This window comes from Anguilla rostrata, chromosome 7 (genome assembly GCF_018555375.3).
Source record: "Anguilla rostrata isolate EN2019 chromosome 7, ASM1855537v3, whole genome shotgun sequence".
In the NCBI taxonomy this organism is placed as follows: Eukaryota; Metazoa; Chordata; class Actinopteri; order Anguilliformes; family Anguillidae; genus Anguilla; species Anguilla rostrata.
In genome coordinates this window covers 54,584,208-54,611,385 of record NC_057939.1, presented here as the reverse complement: position 1 = coordinate 54,611,385, position 27,178 = coordinate 54,584,208, and the positions used below count along the sequence as shown (strand labels likewise).

General features: G+C 42.3%; 2 long non-coding RNA genes across 3 annotated transcripts; one reads left to right on the top strand and one right to left on the bottom strand.

The window, feature by feature from the left end:
* The first annotated feature begins 1,465 nt into the window (after positions 1–1,465).
* On the top strand, positions 1,466–16,870 carry LOC135260081 (uncharacterized). 2 transcript variants are annotated; one of them, XR_010331463.1, is made up of 4 exons: positions 1,466–1,614; positions 14,146–14,267; positions 15,630–15,795; positions 16,200–16,870. It is a non-coding gene; the product is annotated as an uncharacterized LOC135260081 (long non-coding RNA). The 2 variants fall into 2 exon arrangements; XR_010331462.1 differs by lacking the exon at positions 14,146–14,267.
* A 150-nt stretch (positions 16,871–17,020) lies between these two features.
* LOC135260082 (uncharacterized) lies at positions 17,021–23,694 on the bottom strand. The gene is made up of 3 exons (XR_010331464.1): positions 18,369–23,694; positions 17,884–18,100; positions 17,021–17,762 (listed from the first exon to the last, which is right to left on the bottom strand). It is a non-coding gene; the product is annotated as an uncharacterized LOC135260082 (long non-coding RNA).
* Positions 23,695–27,178: the final 3,484 nt, after the last annotated feature.

Genomic DNA, 27,178 nt, shown 5'->3' with positions numbered 1-27,178 from the left:
TGTCAAATGCATTCGACACAGAGCTATGTATGCAACACAAGCGATGGACTGACCAACCTATTCACCTCCCAAACACCCAAACAGAGCAGCACTGGGATGCTTTGGGTCAGCATGAACATCCCAAGCCCACATGGCCAGGAGCTGTAGAGCTGCTGAGGACTATGCAGCTAAGTGGACCATGATTTACCGGTAAAAAAAAGATCCACTGAAATGTCACAGGCACGCAGGGTGCAATCATTGCTGAAGAGGGGGAAAAGGAGGTCACGTTAAGTCCTTTGGTGAAAATAAAAATAGACAACTGTGGTTTCTTTATCCTTTAATTACAGCGATTTTATAATGGAATTGAATATTAATGTTTCATATGTACCTAAACAACACGTGTAGTCCAACACCCTGCCCCCCCCCCCCCCCCAACAAAAAGGGAACTAATGAAGTAATGAAGTCAATGAGTATTTATTTCATGTGTGCAGTTTTTGTAATTCTTAATATCTCTGAGTACACACACGCACACATACACGAACACACACACACACACACATGCACACACACATGGACACATGCATACGCACACACACACATGCACACCCAAACACACATACACACACACACAAACACACAGACACACGCACACACACTCACACACGCATACACACACGCACACACACCCAAACACACATACACATGCACACACACACACACACACACGCACACACACACACACACACGCTGCCAGGGAGTCTGTGTGAAAGCAAGCCAAAACCTCCACCGCAGCACCTGCCTCTCAGGTTGTCTTCCTCCCCGCGCAGCGCCGCTTCCTAAATGATTGCCTTCTGCTCTCCCCGGCAGAAATTCCCCTGCTGGAGCGCTAACTGAGGATGTTTGTTTATTTATACCTGAGGGAGGTAATTATCCAGGTTTTTAGCAAGTGACGGGGCTGGCTGCTCTCCCAGTGCACGCTGAATTCCTCAACTAAGTTACCCTGACACCTCAGTCAACCGGCTCTGCTTTACCGCACAAAGATCTTTATATCACGTCCATCTTTGTGGTTCACCTCCCTGCGTGCTGATTGGTCCCGCCAATACATAATGCAGATGTGGTGCTCCTGGGGAACACTGTGTTTATGTTATCCTGTGTTTATATGTATCCCTGCATGGATTCGCTCACCCTGCTGCATGCTATCACTGGGCTAAAGGTTTAGTGTTGTCATAACACAATACCTTTATCTCTTGGACTAAGCAACAGGACTAAAGAGCTTCAAGCACTTTGAGGCAGATTTACTTGTACTGGTGCAAATTATCCTGAGTGTTTTTAGGAAATCTGCCACTAGCACTAAGTCATTGTTTTTGGTGGGTATTTTCCAAAAGCCAATTATGTTAATGAAAATAGCCACTAAATATTCATTTAAATTTTTCTCCGGGTTATAAATGCTTGTCTTGCGCATGCAGTGATAACTAGGACCTGGGGGACACCTTCAGCAGGTGACCTCTGCCCTCCCGATGACACCTACATCTTCAGAACAAGAGACAGCTCTGGGGAAACTTTGGAAACATGAGAGCTCTGATGTAAACCTGAATCAGCCAGAACCCAGAAGGAAACACACCTGGGGACGTTCAGGTAGTAGGAAAGACAAGTGTGTGTTCTTGGAAAGATGTGTTATTGTGCTAAATTGGGAACTGCAAGATGTTTAAAGTGGGGTGACAAAGAGTTAGTACAGGGTTATAGCGAACCCGTTGTTGTTTGGTCTTAACCCATTGCTGATTGGTCTTAACCCATTACTGATTAACTTAATCAGTTACTGAGTTCTCCTAATCCATTACTGATTAGTCTTAATTCATTGCTGATTGGTCTTAGCTCATTGCTGATTGGTCTTAACCCATTGCTGATTAGTCTTAATTCATTGCTGATTGGTCTTAATCCATTACTGATTGGTCTTAATCCATTACTGATTTGTCTTAACCCATTGCTGATTGGTGTTAATCAATTGCTGATTGATCTTACAACCCATTGCTGATTTGTTACATTCCACAGTATTCCACAGAACTATTTAATGAGTAACAGGTTTGTAATAATAATTGAATCATGTTGTGTGTGAGTATATAGGAAACATACCCTGCACCACAGAAACTATCTGTGCACAAGGGGTATGGCTAGCTTCTAGGCAATACAGGTGTAATTGCTAAAGCCAGCTTGTTCAACCTCAAAGTGTTAAAATAGGTCACACTATAAAAACCTTAACTCTCAATTGATTACATTGATGGTATCATTTTCTACCTCTTCATCTACCATGGTAAAAATTAAGCAAGCCTAACCATGGCATCTTGAAAAAAAAAACAATTTTGCTCTAATAATAATAATAATAATAATAATAATAATAATAATAACTTTTGTATCAGATGTGAAGAATATAGTTTTTGTTGTCTCGGTGTTGTAGTGTGTGCAGTCCTGGAGCAGAAAGCTGTAAACGCAGACTGCACACGCATTGGCGCTCTGTGTGAATTGGAGAGAGAAAACAGCCAATGTCCACGGAATAATTTCATCCCCCGCTTCCCCTGGGATTGCGTCTCCCCCCCCCCCCACCCCTTACTGCCTCCCTGCCACCCCCCACCCCCCACCCCACCCCCCCACAGCACGCACACACACAGACACACACACACACGCTTTCTGAAGCCGGATGTCTTTTTCTCTCTGAGTAGAGTGACATCAGCACTGCAGCCTCAGAGATTTCAGCTCAGGGCTGCCTGCACAGGGTAATGCGCTGCACCAAAATCAGCTCCGCATTCAAGAGCGAGACAATTAACGCAGGGCATCCTTCCTGAATATCACATAAACACCTCCGTGTTTATCCTTATCCCCCCAGAAATTAGTGATTTTGAAGGAAAAGATCTTCAAGGGCTACAGTTTTCTAAAATAGTCAGTAGAAGGAGATTCAAATACACAGGGGAAAAGTGAAATATATATGTCCCAATGCTGTGTTAAGTACCATTTCATATTTAATGCAATAATTTAATTTTCATATTGCACAAAACTGGGTAGTAGGTGAAAATAATATACAGTCTGTTTCTTGTAACATTATGCCAATGGTAAGTCTCGGAAACAGAACTAGAGAAGTAAATCTACATATGAATACACATGTTACCTGATGAACTGCCTTTCATAATTACCTTCTTTGATAATATGCTTCTCCAATTATCACCAGAAATAAACCTGTGTAAATGCCCTCACAAACAGTTTGGAAAAATAAGGCGTGAAAATAAGTAGCTTCCTTCAAATGCGGACAAGAAATATGTACTGTAAACCACTAAAGGGAAAGAAAAGAAAAACACAAAACAAAAACAAGACTTAAACAAGACTACTTAAATATAGACTACCAAAGAAATTAAGTCAAATAAGACTTTGCATTGAAACAAATTCCACTGATATTTGGGAGAGAAAAAAGAAACAACCGGAGTTGCGGTTCCACCTTAAGAAAAGTACCTTAAAAGATTATCTCGGTTATTTCACCGGCACTGAGCCGGCACTAATAGTCCGAGGCAGATATTGAAGAGCAGCGCGGGGCCGCGGAGATCTATTAGAAATTCCCATCCTCGCGCCTCATACATATTGATTTCTGACACCAAGCAGCAACGAAAGCCCCTCGGGAATAATATATTTAGCAGGGGTTTGCAGTGAGGAGGTCACAGAGAGCATAAAGATTAGCTCCAGACGAACAGGACGGGACGGTACACAAGCCAAATTCCAGACGCATATACACCGACATTTTGCGTTTATTTCCGATGTATTTTTGTTCATTGAGGTAGAAAATACCAACAGACGCCTCTGCTGCGTAAACCCCGTCAGGGAGATATCTGACATTTAGTAAGAAGCAGATGTTTTTAGTGTGTTGCTCCTGAAGATATGTTTAAGGCAGTGCAATATACAATGCCTTTTGATTGACCCTGAACTTGATAAAAGGGTATAACCCTTTGTCACACTGCAGGTCAGATGTGTCTAAAACAATCACACTAGGAGCTAATTCTATTATTTACAACAATATCATCATCATGAGCACCATCATCATTATTATCATCATCGTCATCATCATTTACAGTGACATAACCACAAGTACGATAATAATATAAGTAATAAATGATAATATAATGGTAATAATAGAAATAAATAATAAATTCCAATACAAAAATATGTCTGTAAATTTTGTCAGTTATATTTCCTGCAAAAACTTAAAATGAAAACACACTATATATGTGGATATACACTAAATGTCCTTATTTCCTCTGGATTTTCACAGACAAGACAAAGGCAGAGAGAGAGAAAGAGATTGTGTGTGTGTGTGTGTGTGTGTGTGCGTGCATGTGTGTGCGTGTGTGTACATGCAGGTGCGTGTGTGTGCGCGTGTGTGTGTGTGCGTGTATGCGTTTGCATGTATGTGTACGCGTGCATGTGTGTGTATTGTGTGTGTGTATGTGTGTGTGCGTGCGCATGTGTGTGTGTATGAGTGTGTATGAGTGCGTGTGTGTGTGTGTGTATGTGGGTGCGTGCGTGCGTGCGTGCGTGTGTGCGTGTGTGTGTGTGTGGTGTGTGTGCTGTGTGTGTGATGGTTTTGATGTGTTGTGTATGTGTGTGCATGTGGTGTGTATGTGTGTGTGTGTAGTGTGTTGGTGCGTGCTGCTGTTGATGTGTGTGTGTAGTGTGTGCGTGTGGTGAGGTGTGTACCTTGATTCGTCTCTCGCCGCGCGTGCGTGTTGTGTGATGTTGTGTGTAGTGTGTGTGTGTGTAAGTGCACAGGCTCTGACATGGCTGGACGGGCCTTTGTTCGCTCCCTCTCTCCGCCCCGGCGGGCCCGGGCCGCTCTCTGTGTGGCGTGTTTGGGCCGTGCCACTCCGGGGGAGCGTGTCCAGGTGAAAGGGTAATTGCCTAAAAGGAAACGTGAGTGGCGGGAGTGTGGCTCCGGCCTGCTGGGGGACCGCTCTTAACACCACTTCCTCCCTCGCCTCGCTTCCCACAGGCGGCCTGCGTGCGCCGCCACATCCACTTCCTGTTTCCTGCCGCTCTTCAGCACGGCGCTCGGCAGACGCTCCAGAAATGACACCGCCACTCTGGACAGTTTTACCAAATAGCCACTCTGGACAGTTTTACCGAATAACCACTCTGGAAAGTTTTACAGAATAACCACTCTGGAAAGTTTTTTTGAGAAAACTTCAAACAATCCAGGGAAGCTTTTATATGTATATTTATTCTTTAACAGGGAAGTCAAATGAATCCTCTAATGGACAGCAGTAAAACATTCTACACATTAGGAAATGCAATGTATTAAATGTATATTCTGATGAGTCTATACACAAGAAACAAGTAGACCAAATCAAATTGTATAATTAAAGACGCCAGGTGCAATCCTTTGTACCAGGTCTTTGACCAGGGTCTCTGTCACCCTGAGAGGCATTCCTGGCAAAATGACAAAAGTGAAGAGCAAAATTCAGCCTCCTGGATGAAAAAAAAGGGCAAAGCACCAGCTGATTGACTTGTGACTGGGAGTCCATGGAGAGATGTGCTGTTAGTCACAACATGGCGCAGGGAGGGAGGGAGGAGGGGAGGGAGGGAAAGGAGGGAAGGAGGAAGGGAGGGGGGGGAATTCTCTGCCTCATCAGGAATAGCAATTCTTCCAGCCTATCACGCGCCAGTTGTATGTTTGTGCCACCTCAGTAAGTTGGGTAGTTCTCAGTATAACAGTATAGAACTGCCGGTGTACTGTTGACGAAAAAGGAGCAGAGACTGGATACAAGTTTTGGGTACTTTTTTTTGTTGATAATATGCAAGAAAGGGTTGAGGTGAGTTACAGGATATTCCACACTGTAATAAATGAAAAAGAGATTAAAAACTTATTTTAATAGTAGATTCATTCACAAGGGCACTCAAAGATAGGTATGTTGCATTATTGTGTCAATATATCACATGGTAGCAATGCATCATGGGCCTATAATCAGGTCAAACACACCTTACTTACACCTCATGAAAATAAACCAAAGGAAATTCGAATTCAACAACACTATGCTATCATAAATGGTGAATATATGGAAAAGGATCGATTGGAATGCTTGTGCCATCTAGCCATAGCGCTTGAATTATTTCCGGACACCCTCAAGAAAGTTATGCATTGTTCAAGAGCTTATGGCACGGATCATTTACGTGCAACCCTGCTTTAATCTGCCGGGAAGAGAGACTGCGTTCACGGCTTCACTCCGCACTGCAACACAACATCCATAAATTAGCATTCTGAGTGCACGGCGTGTTTAGCATTTTTGCCGCGCGTCGGCGACTGTTTGGTCCACAGCGTGTTTCCTGGCGAAGTTGTTGCGAGCGCTGCAGCCAGTGGGTGGGATAGCCTGTCAGAATTTAATAATAAAGCGCTGAGCAACCAGCGGATATATACATGCAAATGTGCATCCGTCCCGCTTATACGGGATAATGCAGATTCTATTAACTGGGCGCACGGCAGTGCCTACTGCGGGATAGGCATGTTCATCGCAACGCAAATGACTCTTTAAATGGAACACCCCTCTTTAAAAAAAAAAGAGTTACTTCGGTTGAGCTTCACAATCAGATCCATTTGGTAATGGTAATATGTCAACAGTAAAATAATACATTAACTAGTTCCCTCCCTTTAATGGAAGATCAGTTTTATTTAAACGACTAAAAAAAATGTAGTTCACTTAGTTAATAGCTGGAGAGCAACAGTGGGCCGACGATACCAAAGGCCAGGCGAATTTAGGCCCTCATTTGTGTCTCACACATCAATCTGGAACTACAGCAGCCCCTGAAACCCCTAGTCACAGATTATGATTCTGTTTCAAGATAATTAATGCAAACTGGGATTCCCACCACATGGGGATACCGCTGTAGCGCGAATTGCTCGAATCCCACAATAAATAAATACATTTCCGACTGATGGAAACTAAACCACTGCTTGACCAACATTCTGCATCCTCAGCAGATATGATATTAAAATGAAAAAGGGTGGATTGGCTACACATGCTGGAGTCAGCATATTTCTTTCCAGTTCATCGTGATTAGTAATCTCTGGCTTTTATCTGAAGTAGTTCCTGACTGTCATTTAGGCTACACGTTAGCCATGGCTCAGTATTTGAGGAATGCCACTCCGATTAGTTATTTTATGCGACGCGTTAACAATCACAAGCAATAGACACCACAGACACAAACAAGGCTTGCCTTGCTGTACAGTTTTTTTTTGGCTGGACCGCAACGGCGGGGCCAGCCCTACAAACGCAAATGTCTGTGACTGAGTGACTGATGAAGTTACACCATTGGTCGGCCGGATCACGTGTGGTAGGTCCAGCCATATACTAGGTTTTGACCTGGTCTTGTTGTACCAAAGTGCCGGACAACATTTCCCAACAGTGCAGTAAGGCCTCAGGTGCCCAACAGACCAGATCAGCTGCCATGCAATAAGACAGGGGAGTCCCTGCACATTGTTGATGATATCGGAGGGAAACTACGGCTAATTATGCATTGTACACTGCACGATCTGTGCTGTAAGACGCATCACCTACAACTGCAGCGTTGTCCTTTAGCTGAATATGGCATCTGGGAGCCTACAAATAGCTTTTAATCACTTAATTGCTCCGGTTTGTTTCTTCTTCTTTTTTTCTTTTTTTTTTACCAGGACGGTATTTATCTTTTTAGTATTTAGCCTTTCCCCGCATTTGAAATCTTTGGCGGTAGATACAGTTCGGGGTACAGTAATGGGCCCATTGTCACCGGCAGAAGCGTACAGCTGCTGCCTGCCTGCCTGCCTGCCTGCCTGCCGTTGCAGCTTCCTGGATTAATGGGCTTCCCGAGGAGCCCTTAATGGGGCTGTAATTGTTTTTCCCTTCTCTTATCCAGCGCAACATTTGTACGCTCTTTACCGGGAACGCGGGAGTGGCGAAACAGGAAGGCGAAATGCATTACCCGCCGCGGCTGCTCACGGCTAATTTGTACACCAGTGGCGAATGTGTGCAACGCTGAAGGTAATGGGAGCAGGGGACGGCAACAACAAATAGCGCCTAACAACATTTAGCAATCAATCTGCATCCGCGCTGCTGAAAAATCCTGGGTCGTTATTTTCCGGTTAGCCCGAGGAATTGAAGACGGCGGACTGAAACCGCGGGGGAGATGTTGCGCCTCCGTCAGTTCCTGTCGAAGGGTAGGCTGAGGTGAGGCGGGCTCTGTGTTTCTGTGGCTCAGGGGATCTTACCTGGACCTCCGTCAGTTCCTGTCGAAGGGTAGGCTGAGGTGAGGCGAGCTCTGTGTTTCTGTGGCTCAGCTGATCTTACCTGGACCTCCGTCAGTTCCTGTCGAAGGGTAGGCTGAGGTGAGGCGGGCTCTGTGTTTCTGTGGCTCAGGTGATCTTACCTGGAGCTCCGTCGGTTCCTGTCGAAGGGTAGGCTGAGGTGAGGCGAGCTCTGTGTTTCTGTGGCTCAGCTGATCTTACCTGGAGCTCCGTCGGTTCCTGTCGAAGGGTAGGCTGAGGTGAGGCGAGCTCTGTGTGTCTGTGGCTCAGGTGATCTTACCTGGAGCTCCGTCAGTTCCTGTCGAAGGGGTAGGCTGAGGTGAGGCGAGCTCTGTGTGTCTGTGGCTCAGCTGATCTTACCTGGGCCTCCGTCAGTTCCTGTCGAAGGGTAGGCTGAGGTGAGGTGAGCTCTGTGTTTCTGTGGCTCAGGTGATCTTACCTGCAGACCCACCGCTGTGACCCTACAGAGCCGGATGCATATTTAATTGCATCAGCACTGCGCACAGGCCTAACACGCGGTGCCAGGTAGCGCGCACGCATTGCACTCTGGAAGAAGGGCCGTGTTAAATCCGCATGGGCCGCAGAAACTGCAGAAGTTTTAAGTTGTTTTTTTTGTACTATGATTCATTTCTCATAAAAGGGTTTTGATGGGATGTTCAGAATTGTTGTGAAGGAAGCTGCAAGAATTGATCTTAGAGCCATCTGGGGTGGGGGGCTAAATGAAGATAACAATCCATGCATGATAGCTGGCGAAGTCCCCAAAACCACCCAACCCTTGGTCCACTCACTAACAACAACCCCCTACCCTCGTCTGTAATCACTACATCACCAATCCCCCCCGCCCCCCCCCCCAGTCTGTGATGGCTCCTCTCTGCACCCAGTCTGTAATCTGTACCTCTGCCCCTAGTCTACAATCTCCATCTCCGTCCCCCCCAGTCTGCAGTCTCTACCGCTCCCCCAGGTTGGAGATATCAAACCTTTACCCACCCTCCCCGGCCGCTGTTGTCCCACATCGGTCTGAATAACGGCTTCAGCCGTCCCTGTCTGTGTGTCGATCCGGCAGGAGGTGCCCCGTGCAGCTCTAAATGGGACAGCCTCGCGACTCGACTCCCCCCACCTTCGCCCCCCCCCCCCCCTTCTCACCCCATATTAATAGAGGCGGTTCCAGACGATCGACCACGGTAGCGCAGGTCATCACGCGAGCAGGGACCCCTGCGCCCGGAGATCACGGCCGTCGGGCCGTGTCGGGAATGTAGGTCGTGCTGAAAACCGAGAACGTGATTGGAAAACATCCACCTGACCGCGGAGCCGCGCGGCGACCGTGACACGGTCGCCACGGCGATCCGCCACCTGACCTGACGCGTGCAACCCGACCTGGGGTGCTAGCCTCCGCTAACAGCATCTGTGCTGCTGTGCTGTCCTTACCCAGAATTCCCTTTTCTCCAGGATATGACCTTGAGCTGTTTCCTGTGCTAGCTGCTTCACACTAAGGTTCGTCACCATAGGCTTCAGAAGAACATTACATCAAGTGTTCAACAACGGCTCCTCTAAAGGACGTGTGCGAAACAAAAGACTGAGAAATGCTTTCAAGAAATAATAACTCAATGTTACAGACAAGTGCACGGGGACATTTCACCCACTAGTTAGGCCTCAAAATATAATAGGAAATAATTTCATGACATTGTAGTTGTTTAGCTTTGGAACGGTTTTGTCCAATTTAGTACCACAGCCAGTATCAGATGCTTGGTACAAGTTTGCAAAATAAGCAGTACTTTCTGATCCCTGGAAAATTTAAGAGAGAGTTTTTCCCTGTTACTAAAATTCACAGGTGAATTCATTGTGTTTTTGAGGGTTGATGTAAAACTATTAATCCACAACAGTGAATACAGCGCCCTGTCTCCTGAGTGGTCAGTTTCTAAACAGCGTATGTTCCATTCTACTGGCTGTGCTGTGTATTGCGAATGCAGTGAGCATGGTAGTGGATTTACAGACTGTGTTACGTTGAAGACACATGATTTGAAAATATAAAGTGGTGTGTACAAACTGTACAACCCTCTCCTCTGACCGAATTGCTCATGGTCTAGTTTTATTTTTAGATGTTTGTTTTGTTTTTTTTTTGGGGTGGAGAGGGAAAAACTATTGCTAATAATGGACTAGCGATTCATCATTTAATTATGATTTGACAATTGCTTGTGCCTTCACCATTTTTTTTAGCACCCTCCTCCTTTTCAATTCTCTGCAGCTCTGCCAAACTGTCAGGCGCCCCCCCTAACCCCCCATGCCCCCCCCCCCTCCTGCCCCCCCCACCCCCCGGGATTAATTGGAGCTGTCTGTCTTTGTGCGCCTGTCAGCGCACTCTGGGCGGTGGGTGCACGACACTGTCAGTGAACAGAGAGCCTGACACCCCGGGGCAGTGGCCCCCACCATACCCCACCACCCCCCAACCCCCCCACCCCATGACCCAACCCCCCCCCCCTTGTTATTGTTTTCGGGTTAACCCCTTCCTGTGCAGGCCGGAAGCACTGCCTGCTTCCATTATGGCACACTGGACTCACATAACGGCACAGAGAATTAACAGATTGGCATAATGCATGTATTATTCATTTATAAAAAAAGAGGATATATCATTCTATTATTTAAATATTTAAAAGTATTAAAAAGTATATATAGTATGTGTGTGTGTGTGTGCTCACGTGTGTGTGTGCGTGTGTGTGTTTAGTACTTGCATTTCAGTTTGAATTAGTAAGCAACTAACTTAATTATAGTTTAACACAGAATCCAAAGACTTTTTTTTCCCCACGAATGAGACGCAAAACAAGCTGGTTTGTTTTAGAACTAATCCTAAGAGACGTGTACTGCAGCTACAGACTAGAGCTGCAACCTGTAGCTGAGGAACAGGGGTCCTCATGCCTTAAGACTGCTTGATCCCCGCTGGATAGGGTCACGTCTGTGCAACCCAGCTGGCCATAGGTGGAAAAAGCACAGTCCGAATTCTATCCCAGACCATAGCGCCTGTATGACCGCGACCTCTGTGGCACTTGGGATGGGCTTTATTAATATTACCTGCATTTCATAATTCATCTTTCACATTTTATTTATGATCTTGGAAAAATCTTGATATGATTTGTATCACACTACCAAAAAAAAGTATGTTTTGAATAGACAATTTAATAGCTTTGAAATGGATAGCGGAAATAGCTTCTCGAAATAATACATCTTTCACTAAATAATACAGGAAATTTGAGTTCTGTTCTATTGCACGTAATTCATATTGTGGGGGAAACACGAGTCGGAAGTCTTTTGAACCGGAAAAATGGTTTTAGCCTCAAAGGGAAACCTGAAGTCTATTAGATTCAGACAGTTTCAAACAGGAAGCCACTACTCTTCCTGAATAGGTGGTTTCAAGAAATTACTTTCCAAGAAAAAACAGCACCATGAATGCAGTCCATAATCCTGCATGTGGGTGTGTTCGCTAGCGACTGCACCCTGTTGCTTATTTGTTATCTTGTTCATTGTCTCCCGTTTAAATACATTAAAAATATTTATTTATTTGTATGAGGATACTCACAGAAACCTCCACACAGTTATTGTTTTTCATTTCTTTCCACTTTAGGAGCAGCAGAGCATTAGCAAACTGAAAGCTAGGGAAGATGTTATCCAAAAGATTGCACAATATACTATTAAGTGCTGTTGGTGAACTTAATTTGAAACTGTTGAGTCAATATAATAATTACTTGTGTTTTTAGCACACTTAGTTTATCAGGCAGTGTAACCAAGGGCTCGGCTGTTTGTATGGAAACAAGCACACGTTCACCTTACTTGGTTCACTCACCTTGTTTTGAGGCCTTCTGACACCGATGGGATTGAGTTTGCATGGACCTGTCTACCAGAAGACCTGGCCTAGGGAATTCCTAAAATTCTTTCATATATACACCAGACCTGAGGATTTGCTCCTCCAAAAATAATTTTAAAAAAAAATGTGTTTCTTGCAAAGTAGCATAGAAAGGCAGCTCACTTATGTAATACCTAAAATGAGGCAGGCAATAGGAAGTCACTGGTTTCTAACGATACCATTTTTATTGTCAAATAAACCTGCTGTCAATGCAAGAGATAACAAACCAGTGAATACCATTCTACAGTTATTGAATCTAAACAATGGGAAAGAGTGTTGCTAACACACGTTTCAATTGAGTACTGAAACATAATTTACAAAATTAAACTAAGTAGGACACAATATAACGATGTGAGCTGCCGTACTAAATAACTACCAGTGACCAAAACAAAATCCAGAAATGCTGAATGTATGGTATTAATAACGTAAGACCTGCCTGTTAACTGTCTACGGACTGACAGGAAATGGCATCTCTCTGGAATCAGGTGACCTGTCGGTATTACGCGTATTTAATTTCTGATGATGTCATGCTTAACAATTTTTGCAAGTGTGGGCGACTGTAGTTACAATAACGACACATCATTTGCTATGATGCGCGCGCCAAAACTGATTTAATTGAGACTTCCGGAAACCTGAAATTATCATTCCTGACAACAAGGGGCACGGAGGCGATCGTTTCGGGTTTCATTTCCTTCCCTGGATATTCCAACCGACCTCTCCGCTCCTCCTCGCTCAGCGCTGAGCCGGCCTGCTTTTTCTGTGAAAATCAGGCGATGATCTGGAAGGACGCGGTTGCTGTCGAGCACAATGGCTCTTCGCTCTCTCCGCGTCGCCCGTCAATACCCCGCTCGTCTCTTACGGCCGCGTAAGAGGAAAAGCTTTTTGCGCGGCTGTCCTTCGGCGCGCTTCTCTCCCATTTAAGAGCACTCTGCCGCCGCGTCTGTGATGTAAAACCATTGTAAATAATTAGCCATTCAGGAGAGGCCCATTGAATTCGCAGAGACGTGACACTCGCTGCAGAGTGGGCGACCATCAAGACATGACAATTACTGAGCCCCGGAAAAGGGATATCAGTAAACAACAGGCAGCTAAGAATATATATTTCAGCCAACGGTACAGTATCAGGGTTCAGTCACTAACCAAATAATGTAGTGATATAACTACCACTTCTAAAACTTTAAATACATTTTTTAAATCACTGTGCCACTAGCTTTTCTTGGCTAAGACTACAAAAAATTTTCATTTTTCATTTTGATGAACCTACCATTTGTGCTTTGGTCTCACAATTTCAACATTAGGATGTTGATCCCTCACAGAGACCGTTGGGATGTGTCAGCCTTTCGAGACATGGACCAAATTTCTGGGGTATTGTGGGTAGATCTCTTTGGTGATGCGTGGCATGCGTCTGCTCTGTCAAATGATTCCGTTATTCACACTTTAAGTCGGGAAATGAGGGATGTGGCGTAGGAAGCATTTCCAGGCAGCCCCTCCGTCAAGCTCCAGAAAAATTAGCTCTTAATGAAGCGCCCTGGATATTCCACAACACCGGCGATAATGAAGACATCCAGCGCGTCACACGACAACAGGCCTGACTCCACCGAATGTGGAACCGCAGTCACCTCCCAAACTGCAGCGAGGCTATAAATCCCCGCGGAGACAGGCAATCGCAGCCCAACCGGGGAAATATGGTAGAAAGTGACACGTAGGGACTCAAGCCAAATTGGGTTTCACTGGCTTATTTTAATTACGCACTGAAATCGCACTCTGGCATGTTTAATTACAAAAATTGTCAAATCAACAGGGTTTTTTGGAAACTGGATTGATGCTGTCATGCTGCTAAGATGAGCAAGAGTTGGGATGCTAAAATCTCTATGTTGTTGCAGTCAATAAGCACCTTGACAGGATAATTGTCAGAATATGTTTTATGTATATGTTTATGTTATGTATATATTTAACATTTTTTAACCAGGAAAAACCCCATTGAGATCGAAATCTCCTTTACGAGTGGGACCTGACGTAAAACACAGTTACACAAGACACCGCTCAAACGAGTCACAGACATCAAACTGGGAACGAGACCGCAGTGTAACGGTAATTAAAAAGCAGAGCAAAGGTTAGAAACAGGTGCTAGTCTGGTAACAGTTACTGAATGGTTGCCATTATGCACATGTGACAGTATTTTGAATGATGATCATTTTGTACTGAATGCATTAATATCATCCCCAGACCAAAAACAAAGTGTACTCAATTTGATGTGCATTGTGTATTCCAGAAATAACTGAATGTCTAACCTGCACACATTCATATTTTTGTGGTGCAGCGTACACAAGAAATTAACAAAACGGCAAGTTCTGTTACTTTAGTCCATTGACATATACTTCACCTTCTGCTTTGTGTACATTAGGCTTGTCTGTGACTAAATAAGCACAACAGGTTGAAACTGTTTAGGGATTAAGGGAAGTAGGACATAGAAAACCAGTGTAATTTGGGTGCATATACTGTATACTGAAAGAAAAGGGTTAATTTTTTTTTCAGACTTCCATCTTTAGGTCGCCACCTAGTGGCAAGCAGGTCTTCAGGAAAAGGGGGTTCCAGTCTTCTACTCACAGCGTAGCAACCCACTGTGTGGCAAATGGAAGCCCGTTGAAAAACAAAAAAGCAGACCAACATTACCGAAGAGGAAACTACAACAACTTTCATGTGACACTCGAACATATTTAAGCACCGTAGTGATTAAACACATCCGCACGTCATTCACTGGGAGTAGATTAGGGCATACAACATATAATGCATTAGAGGCATTAGCAACATCCTCCAGTGTTGGCCAAGTGTGGAGATCACATCAAGTTTTGTGACTTAATTAAGACAGCCGTGGATCAGCACAGAGACAATCGGCAGGCATAGAACAGGAATAGTCCATCTCACGGAGCAGGTTGAGATGTGTTCGCAGAGGGGGCTGGCATTGTGTGGCTCTCTGGGGGGGTGGGGGTGGGGGGGGAGCGTGAATCACGGTCTTCCATTTTCCACACAGCGGCCCGCTACGCCGCGAGTCGCCACGGAAACGTCCACTGAAACGGCGCTGATGTGATTTACCCTCTGCGGCGACGGCCAATCCGGGAGCAGGAGCTGTGGGAGGGTGGGGGTGAGGGGAGTGTGTGACAGGGCGGCGCCCCTCTGTCACAGCTCAGCAGCTCGCAATACGTCCTGGGGGGGGGGGGGGGAGGCGGGAGAAATTTTGTGTGAGAATTTGAGGTGTGAGAGGGGAGAGAGGAGGCCACTGGCTGTCAGCAGTAAGACACATATGTGCACACGCACTCCCTCTCCCACGCACACGCGACTACACGCACACATATGCACACGCATATATTTCAATGTATATTCAGAAATGTCCTTCCATACTGATAAATGCATTGCATTTAGTTTAATTAAAAAATAACCGTTTATTTCTTTCAGAAATGGACGCAAGCTGTGTTTTGCATTCTGAGCATCTGATCTTCCTTGGAGCCCTGGATGGGATTGTACATGGGGATGAGGCTATTGATTCCCACTTGGACATCAGTCAGGAAGGAGCAGAAGAGAAACACAAACACAGCATAATGTCTGTGATGAAGGAATGAAGGTGAGGGGAATGGCAGACACAGCTAGCTTCGAAGGAGAACAGGTGCATGGGGGGCGGGGGACAACAATTTTAGGTCAAGTAAAAATGGAATATATCCAATCCAAGTCTATCTATCAGTTTTAGACTTTGGGCAGCAATTTGCACTTTACAATATCACTTCACAACAATTTCTTGGAGTGTATAGCACAGTCAAATATCAGTCAGCCTTTCTTGTTTTGGCTTGTGTTTGCCCCCCAGTGGTCATGTAAAGTATTGTCCCATAAAAAGTAAAAACGGAATTGAATTTTTTTAAACTTACTTTAAAATTACTGTAAGCATCTATTTTGCACTTGGCACATGACTTGCAATTTTAGATGTGCTTCCGTGCAAACCTGTGTTAAATACGCTCCATTAAATCCTTGCAGCGGGTGTTTCATTGGAGTGTGAACAAGCGTTTGTTTTAATGAGATGGGCCGCCAGACCAAAGGGCTGTAATTTCAGGGAACCTCGTGATTAGGAAGGTAGGGAGGTGCTTCACCTAGGCCCAGAGACACTGCAACACCTGTGCCTGCCCCCCTCACCCTCGTCATCCTCACGCCGTCATCCCGTTAAACCGCATGTTCCAGTGAGTCATCCGCCGGGGTTCATTTACAAACCACTGGCATAGAAAAGAGCTTCCGGTCCAGCTATGTTCACAAAAACTATGTGGGGGCAGTTTTACTGGAGCAGAAATCAAACTTAACCTTTTGACCCTTCACGGGAAGCTGCACCCAGGCTCTTGGGAGAGAATAACAACAGCTAGAGCTCTGATTTGCATAAAAAAGATACTATATGTTGATACAGATTAGATTTTTTTTTTTTTTTTTAAAGCATAGCACCAGCTGCAGACAAAGATTATCAGCAGTTTGTCGAAGGTCATAGGAAATTACTGATGTACAGTTGAACCCAAACATTTTGCTTCTCTTGTTTGGTCTGCTTATCTTGTGGCATTGTAGTGTGGAAATGTTTTTCAAATGTACGGACTGCTGAAATGTGACGCAAAGCTCCCAGGACCTATTTATTATGTCCAAACGGTATATTGAATAATTTTAATTTGTTAATTGTCTAGATCTACCCTTTTTACCGTTGATGACAGGGACATTTGCTGACATCAGCAGTAATTTGAATCTCACAAAGTCACTTTAAAACAATTTCTTGAATAGACAAAAACCGGACACCAAGTCTCTCTCTCTCCCTCCCTCCCTGTGTGGAGCCTCTCTCTCTCTCTCTCTGAATCTGTAAACACCCCTTGTTTACGTTCATCTAAGTTCATTTTTTGCTTTGCTTCCTGCTGGCTGGCATACCCTCTCTTTTTTCAAATGCCAGCGGATGATGTTGTGCAATGAGAAGGCCGGAAGGCTGCCCACGCGCATTAATGTGGCCGAACAGGGGAGGGCTGCATTCTACAGGAGAACGACTTCCTGACAGAAAATCTGGCAGCATTTAAATTGTTGTTTTATTTTTATTTTAATTTTAAGAAATCTGTGGGGTGATTGTCCAGCACTTGTATATGTTGCGACGTGACAATACACTTGCATCCTCTCCTTTGACTCTTACATAATTATGAAACATTTCACATGTTTAGAATTTGTCAGTCAAAATCAATTAGGTATTTTTGTATTTATTATTAACCATAACCATAAAACCATAAAATCCTTTGCATTGTATACAAGGCACGAACTAGCTAGCATTTGCAAATGTTTTTTATATCATTAACTGAAAGAGAACAGCAACATTTTTTTTGGAATGCGAAGAAAACAGTAGTCCATTGTGCCTATTTCTCACTGTATAATCCTGACTAGATTAAGAACGCCAGTAGGGAACAATATTCTCAGGTGGACACCTGCACACCCCCTCCTCCGCTGCTCGCATTGCTCAGCCAATGACGTAACAGCCTGCTTTCCCACACCGACACTTTGTTCTCTTTTTGGCTCGAGTATCCATGCGGGCTGAGAAAAAAAAAAAAAAAAAGCAAAATTATGGTTGCCTGCATACCTGTGGCTAGCTTTAGATTTATATTTCCAGAAAGCCCCTTTGTCCTGACAGTGCTCTCACTGTGTGGTTATTTACCTTACAGTCTAGCCACAGGTTGTATCACGTTTCCCCAGTCATCTTTATTGCCCCCGATTGAAGTGCCACCGTTGCCTGGTTCCAGGCCTTTTAATCCGCCCAGTGAAGATGGAAATGGAGCGTAACGAGTTGACAATTCTGTCTGATATCAGGCTAGTGACGCAGGACAGGCACAGAGGCTCTGTAATTTAGGCTGCGCGTATGTTTCAGGTGATCTCTGGAGGAAAGCATCGGTGAAGGAAAACGAATGTGCACCCGCAGAAATGATCACATGACATTGCATTAAATTACACCACAGGCATTTAGCAGACGCTCTTATCCAGAGCAACTTACACAACCTTTTACACAGCATTTACATTGCATCCAATTATACAGCTGCATATATACTGAAGCAATGCGGGTTAAGTACAGGTTAAGTTCACGGGTGCAGTGTTCTACTTGGGAATTGACCCCGTGACCTTTGGATAACAAGGCTAGCCCCTCACCCTCGTCACTTTGACCTTGCCATTGGCCTGTGGTTTGAAACCCTGCCCCTGGGGCTGCCATTGTGTGCTGGTTCCTGTATTCACCAGACCGACAGAAACAAGGGAAGGTGAGACCTCTTGAACCAATCAAAGTAAATGTTTGATTACAACAAAAACCCACACATCCGTCAGCCCACATATAGATTAATAGATACACATGTTTGTAGATATATGCATATTAAGATCACATAAATATGCATATTTCATCATGAACATGAAACAACCACAATTGTACTGGACTCGAGTTGTACTCAATATCAGTCCAGTTTAAACAGGTTCTGTCCATGGTGCTGACAATAAACCTCCCACATTTGTATAGAAATATACAGCAGGTCTAACATTACACCAGCACACTCTGCTAATGATTAACAGACACCTGGCAACTATCATAGTTCTGTAAAATCACACAGTGCTCATCATTAACTGCACAAAGATAATAAACAACAATAGCTGTGATTCCACTTTACCACCCTAGACGTACAAAACAATCCCCTTCAGTAGCAGTAAAACACTAAAACATTTTCAGTTGAGTGACATCAAGGATAAATTCATTCATACTACATCCACGAGAGAAATACGGAAACTCGATCAGGTGACAGAACAGGAAGCCACCAGCAGTGCATCTGTAAAATGGAGCATGAGTTACTGTAGGCAGCCTGAGGGGGGAGGGAACTGGCTGGATGTGAGTCTGTGGACATGTGACTCAGTAACCGCTTTGGTCCCAGCTCCGTGGACAGGAGGAACGATTCAGATGCAGAACAGCTGGGGCCTGTTGCCTCTGATTGGCTCACAGATGCCCCATTGTTCTTTATGACATCATGTGTATATGAAGTAACAAGATCAAGATGGCACAGTTTAATGATATCAAGATGGCACAGTTTAATGATATCAAAGTGGCAGTTTAATGATATTAAGGTGGCACAGTTTAATGATATCAAGGCGACAGTTTAATGATATCAAGGCGGCACAGTTTAATGATATCAAGGCGGCAGTTTAATGATATTAAAGTGGCACGGTTTAATGATATCAAAGTGGCACAGTTTAATGATATCAACTTGCCACAGGTACCATTTGAAAACATCCAATTTTAAATAGATGAAAAACAATGTAAATATCATGAATATAATAATCCAAATGCAAAATAATACGTTTGAGGTCATTAAAAAAATGTTTTCCCTGCAAAAATATGCATATATTATACATTTTTAATGGTCATGCAACTATAGAGAAAATTTTTGGCTCATCCAAAAATCAACAACAAACCCAAGTCCTAACCTTTCTTCAAGCTGCTGAACACAGCCATGAACTTGCCTCAACCCTCAGACTTACCGTTTTCCTAACCCTAACCCTAGCTGAACCATAATTTGAGCCCTAAAACCTAATTGAAGCCATAGGCATATTTGTATAAGTTGAATTACTCATTTGAAATAGTTTAAAAACAAAGTAAATATCATGAATTCAATTTTAAAAATGCAAACTAATATGTTTGAGGTCATTAAAAAAATGTTTTCCCTGAAAAAAATATGCATATATTATACATCTTTTAAAACAATGCTGAAAAAATGTTTTAAAACATTTTTGGGCGAGCTGCCCCTTTAAGCACCACAGGCAAAAACAGGAAGTGGGGATGTGTGACAGACAGTTATCTCTCAACTGAAAAACATTTTGAATATGTGAAGAGGACCTAAATACCACTATTACTAATATGGAGGCAATATCGTCAGTTTGAAATCCAATATTACAGCATGGTGACCTTGGGAGTGTGTGTGTGTGTGTGTGCGCGCGTGTGCGTGTGTGTGTGTGTGGGGGAGAGGGGGGGAGGTTCAGTCAGACAGCTAACACTGAACATTCCTGTGGTATGTGTGTTTTAAAATTTCCATTTATCTAGAATTGTTTTTTAGAAAGCTATGTAAGGTATGCCATGTACATACTTTGAATGAATATTTTCGATTGTTTGAATGCTAGCTTCAAAGAAAAAAACTATAATAATGACTATATAAAGTAAGGTGGGAATGGTCATGTCTAGTTTATGCGAGTGACTCATTCCTGTCTGCAAGCAGGTTTCCACCAGCCTTGCACACAATCAATGTCTGTCTGTTTGTTGTTTGGCTTCAGAAAATTTTTTGATGTTTTTTTATGACAGCACTTGGCAGTGTTCAAACAACTGGCTGGAATGTAATTAACATTTGTCCTTAACTTGCACTTTTTATTTTTATTAACATTTGTTTAACGTAAAAACAAACATAATTTAGCCACTGCTGAAACTAACTTGCCATGCTGAGTTTGCACAAAGAAAGTGAGAAAAGAAGTGCATTTACTTGCAACCTTAAGGAGTCAACTTTCCATTTGCTCATTTGTGTCCGAGCATTCACACGACCACACTCGTGAGCGTGAGCTCTCACACTCTCATTATTTATTCACATTTTCTACAGTGTTACAGCGTAACATAATCACAGTATTTCAGTCTCAGTAATACTGTAAATTCTCATGTTACAGCTGCGCGAATATACGCATGGGTATTTAAAATGTATTTTTGTTTAGGTTAGCAAATGGAATTGTGAACAATGTCTGTGTTGTGCAATGTGAAGGCCTTTGTACTTGAGCTGACACGATTTTTACCTTGTAAGAGTGGTAAGGGAGGGGCTAGCTTTAGGTATGGGTAGATATTTACACTGGAAACCTGTTATTTTGGGAAATGTATTGATTGGTAGATGGCTGTGTTACAGCCCCTTTCTCTGTTGTTTTGATTGTGATTTACTAAAGTCGACTTATACCACCCCACAATTCCATCATGAAGTCTTCCGTACCTCCAGATTGTTGCATCTGAATCCAGCCATATGTTTAGAAATAAAAAATGACAGTCGACCGAATTAAAAGCTTCAGAGGAAAATACTAGTCCGTGTCAGAGCACAGCAGTATACATATTTAATTTAAATATTAGAAGACTATTTTACATTCAGAGAGCAACTTTAAATTTGTATCAATTATTTCGAAGACTAAGAGCATTGCTGTTTGAAAGTTTGTATATTTGTGTTTCAGCTGGTATATCAATGATTGTGTTGTGATGTAGGTTATTGTATGCAAACTAAAAATAGATGGGGTGGGTCAACACAAAATCTATAATTGGTAATAGTCATCAGGGGTGTACTCACAGAGTTGGGAAAAGCCATACTGATAGCTAAATGGCTGTTGCCACTGACTAAATGTAAAGAACAATTTTTCTTACGTTCCATTTAAAACGTGACACAGTCTCATGTTTCTATTTTAATTTTGCTGGCACAGCTATGGCCACATTCCCAGACTCCTTATTCATTCTCCACAGCTGGTTACAGAACTGAGCTCGCATCCTTAACCCTTCAAGGTGTGAGACACAAATATGCGATTAGAATGTTCTTAACTGGACATACTAATGCGGATGTGACAACAGCCACTTGGTAACTGAAAGCGATGGCGTTCTAGAACACTGACTTGGAATTTTGAAGAAGAAATAAAAACATTCCAAAAAACCTACTCTTCAAAGGGATTTTTTTTTTAAATGCTGCCCTCTGCCCTCTACCCTTATTTCCAAATAAAAGTCCTATTTATAGTTCTGTGTGGGAGGCTGTGGAGAGGGGAAGACTAAAGGTACCTTTCATTAAGGAGAATGTTGCTGGAATATCGATGTAATCCACGTGCACACTGTGAAAATCTGAGTCAAAGCCCCTCAATGATAGACTGATAGGACAACAAACCCCTGCCTCCCCACCACCACCACCCCGAGTAACAGCAGTACCATAGGCTGGGATTTTAATGACTCATGGGGCGGGTGACCCCGCTTCTCCTTAATGACATACTAGCCTGAGACACATTAACCAAACAGATGACAGCACCCTTATCTGTTACCAGGACAGTGATTTCATATGTTCCAGACATTAAATAACATTTAAAGCTAAGAAGCTGTTGTTTTTACTCTGGCTGTAATCTATATTAAACATGCATACATACGGCACAGCCATCTTATAACATGACAAATAACACAACAAATGCAATACTGAAATACAAAACATAAACACTGTTCTGAACGTTGTCCCACTGTGTTAACACTCACTGATACCATTCGTTTTCACATTGTTTTTGATTTAGGGGCCGATCATCATGGTGTTAAGTAACTAAAATGTTTAAAGTTTAAAATAACAGGTACTGTATACAATAGGTTACAACGAATGGTGGTCCTTGAACAACAAGGCCGTTACAAAATATATAGGCCAAATTTTCTTACGCCTTCAGATAAAATGCAGTCACCAAAATATTATGTACAATCATAATTCGTACACAACCAGAGGACAGCACAGTAGGCCTACTGTATGTATCAACAGGATTTTAAACAGTCGTCGAGGTTTTGTGTATTTTTCCCCCTTTTAATTAGACTGTAAAAAAATAACAATAAATAAACGTATAGGCCTCATTGTATGAAACTTAATTTACGTTTTGAGTTTGTTTAGGCTACGTCGTACAGTAGACAGGTATACACACCTCCTTAATAAAATATGCCTAGCAGTTTTGATCGAAAAGAAATTCGGGGTTTTTTTCTTCTTCTTCTCATACACAAATTAGTGTGAGAAAAAAAAACGCGTTTAGGCCGCACGATCAGGAGAGCACGGGGATTTCCAAATCCTGACCAAGCCAGTTCCACCCACCCACGCCAACCCAGGACGCCAAGCTCAAATCCTGTTCATTTGATTAAATAGAAAAGCCACGCAAAGATGTATGTAACGAAGCCTTTTACAATATATGTGCGTACAGAAATATAGTTTATTTTACAGCCTAGAAATTTGTTTCAATTTTGATTCAATATGTTCTTTTCAAATACCGTATGCCCTTTGCATAACTTGAATGGAAAAAAAAAATAAAAATGGCAAAATTCGATGAAAATTGTATATAAAAACCATAACTTACCAAATGGTCCACTGATAAAAACGTGCGTCTACTGAAGGTATGGACACACCGTGGTGAAAATCATTTCATTTCGGCTTGCGTGCGCATGCGTGAGTGGATAATAAATCGCAAAAGGCTTGTTTGGTTGTAACGAAACCGCTCATTACCGCATCGATATAGCCTACAGATTTTGTAATAATATATCTTTCATTATTTTGTAAATATGTTATAATTGCACTTTTATTCAATGACAGACACGTTCAAGGCAGTTATCGCTTCCTCGCGAATTATAAATTTAGGCCTATTTGAACAGCCAAATGGCAACTGCAAATATATAATTACAAAACAACCAACCAATAAGAATGCGTCATTTTACATTGACGCTTTGGCACAGGATATATATATATATATATATATATATATATATATATATATAAGATAATATCTTAAACATACGTATATATATATATATATACTGTTGGCTATCGTGCTTCTTAAAAAGCAACTATTTACTTTCTTTCATACGGTGCGTGTGAAAATGGTGTTGCGTTTACGTACAGCTAGTCAAAAGTTATGGAAGGCCAAATTTGATAGGCCTCGATAAAAAAATTGTATATGCGGACTCACAAAGACATCTGAAACACAGTCTGAAGCTGAGAAACAGAATTGGCCTAAAATATGTTTAGATATAGGCTATTTTATAAGTTACATGCGACAGAAATTCACGTTGGCGTTGGTAGAAGTGATCAATAAAAATTATTTAATTGCTGCGCGTTTGTTTGCATATTCTTCTGCAGACTTGGCTAGGCTACGTTTTTCGTTTTGATTGTACTGTATTTGTCTTTTCGTGGCCTCAATAAGCATCACATATTATTGAATCACATCACATAGAGTGATAAAGCTACGAATTCTCTGCGTATACACAGTCGGTCAGATGATCAGTATTTGATGCAATTTATAGATCCAGCGTAGACCCGTGTTTTTTGTGTAGTCTACTTCTTATTTACGCAGGTCAGTAGGGTATAATAAAACGAATGACTGATACATTAAACTACAATTTATAGGCTCAAACAGTAGGCTAATTTATAAGCTATGAGTATCAATAAATTAATATTTTGACAACTCTACTATTACAATTCTTAATGATAAAAGTAATTATTTAAAATAAAATGCTTCAAATTGTGAAAAATATTTTTTATGTGTGTCTTATAAGGCAGACTCGGTTAGCAACGTCTTACAAATCTTAAAACTAATCGGAAATTGGATGCATTCACAAATCATTGGGATGAGGTCTGGTCTATTTAATTTCGTAATTTTGAAAAATAATTTGGAGGGGGAATAGGCTAAAGCATACTGAGACAAACCACCTGATCTGCCCCGTTAGCTAATTTAGGCTATAATCTATTTCTATTTAAGAATAGTAGGCTAGACTATAAAATGCACAACCGAAGGCACATGTATTCTTTTAACATGAGATTTAACGGGGCAGTGAAGAGGAGCGTAAAACTGTTCTTTAGTTGTTTATAGCCTAGACACTATATTTTTGAAAATTGCAACGGCCTGCAATCGAGCAAGACGCAATTTTTTAATCATAACACGGATGTAACAGCTGGTCGCGCGCGCTCCGTGCACGCAGTAGCCTAGCATTCTGCTGTGGATTTTATTTCACAATTACCCAGATATCTGTAAGACATAGACAATTTATCGAGAACGCTGTATTTCTTTTTTTTTTTTGTAACTACGAACTTGTAACTTGAGATTGTCCAACACGTCTCCGTCAGAAGGGTGCATCATTCCGCTCAAGACGTGTAGCCTATTTTAAAAACAAATTAAACCTTCCTCTTCCTGGTGTTGAACCTACTGAGCGTGCGCAGTTTGTGTGACGCTGGACAAATTCGAAATAGGCAAGTCTGAACAAATCTGTCCGGAGTCACAGCCGTGGAATCGTCTATTCTGAATGAAAATTGCGATTAGATGGTGTTGTTGGCCATCGCATTTATTTGCATGCACGGGGCGTTTCGAAAGTACCCTAAACGAGGAAGTGTCCGTGTAAAATATAGCTTACTGAAGCTCACGATGCACTTTGCGACGTTGACAGCATACCTGCAAATACGTCAAGTGCCGGTTCTGCAGAGAAGACCTGTGTTGTCCAAGATGAGTCCTCAAGATGAGTTAGCATCAGCAGCGGCGACTGGAAACACTGAACGTGTTAGAATTTTAATTGCGACTGGAACCGATGTCAATGATGTGAATAGATTTGGACAAACCCCTCTTCAGGTTGGTGTTCCTTGCCAGTAGAAAAATTTGGTGTGTTGCAATTTATAAATATTGCTTCTGGGTGACAACAGTTTATGAATTAATTGTGTTTGGGTCAGACGACTTCATGAAGCTGGATAAATGGACTTTCTGACATAAAAAATATTCCATGCGTGGCCAACTGGAGTTTACGGCGGGCCTGGCTTATTGTAGAATATTTAATACAACATTATGTCTGTTTTAATTTTGTCCATCGCCCACGTGTAATTTTGATCTTTCATTGTTGTTTTGGAACGTTGCGGCTTTAAATAACGGTAGGAATAACTAATTGAATAAGCGTTCTTATCGAAATGTATTTTGATCATCTCTAAACATATTTCGTTATCAGCTACAAATAAGCGACTTCCAAAATTATTGTCGCCCCCCCGTCAAAATATATAAAAATAGTGAAACCTGGCTAATAATGATCTGTAAGCATGTCGCAATTATTGCAATTTTGCACTTTATTTTTGGGTCTTAGGTCTTCCATAGCCTTCCATCAGGTACATCTTAAAAACTTCAGCCATCAAAATCAGAAACATAAAATGATAGAATGCATAATTGGAGCGATTTATTTTACAACAAAAAGTAATATAAATAATTGTTTTCGTGAAATACGTACCCGTGTACGCTAAGTATTGAAAACTGTAGCAAATAGGTGCCTTCCCAATAACCTTTAATCTTGACCTAAATTAATGCACCCTGCATAATTCTGGGTTGCATGCGTGGTCCTCTAATTATTGGATATAATATTTTGATTGCGACGAACAAACAACGTAATGTGGGCAACTGAATATTGGCTCATTTGTGTATTAATATCATAAAGTAAGAATATCTGTTTTGAACTCAACCCGCATTAAAATCGTGGTATAATGCTTAACGGTTGGGCGTGTAGAATTGACATGATTCGTTTATTTATTTATTCTATTATTATTATTTTATTATTATTATTATTATTATTATTATTATTATTTTGTATGTGTTTGTTTTTGTTTATAGGTAATGATGATGGGGAACACAATCATAGCACGCATATTACTTGAACATGGGGCGAACCCCAACATAGCGGACCGCCACACGGGCTGCACGCCGCTTCACGACGCTGCGCGAGAGGGCTTTCTTGACACCGTGGCGATCCTAATTCAGCACCACGCGGACATCAATGCCCTGGACCACTTCGGCAGGCGACCAGTTGACTTGGCAAACACGAATGGGCACCAGGACGTTGTAGCTTTACTGAAAGCTGAGTGAATTCAGTCAGGGCCTTTTTATTTTTTAATTTTTAATTTTTTTAAACAGATACAACATGTATGACATCGGGCTGATTGCTCTTCATACAATTATAATTGTGTATGTAGGTTACAAAGATGATTTTGTAATTTTGTATAATTCATTATACCTTTTTATTATTGATTTCAGATGATTCATGTTGTGAAACTGATCATTCAAACTAAATTCACGATTAATCTGGCCATAATTTATAACTGCACATTCATAACATTAAAATAAATAGGCTGTTGATATGATAATAGCATTTACAAGCGGCAAATCGGAGTTAATTC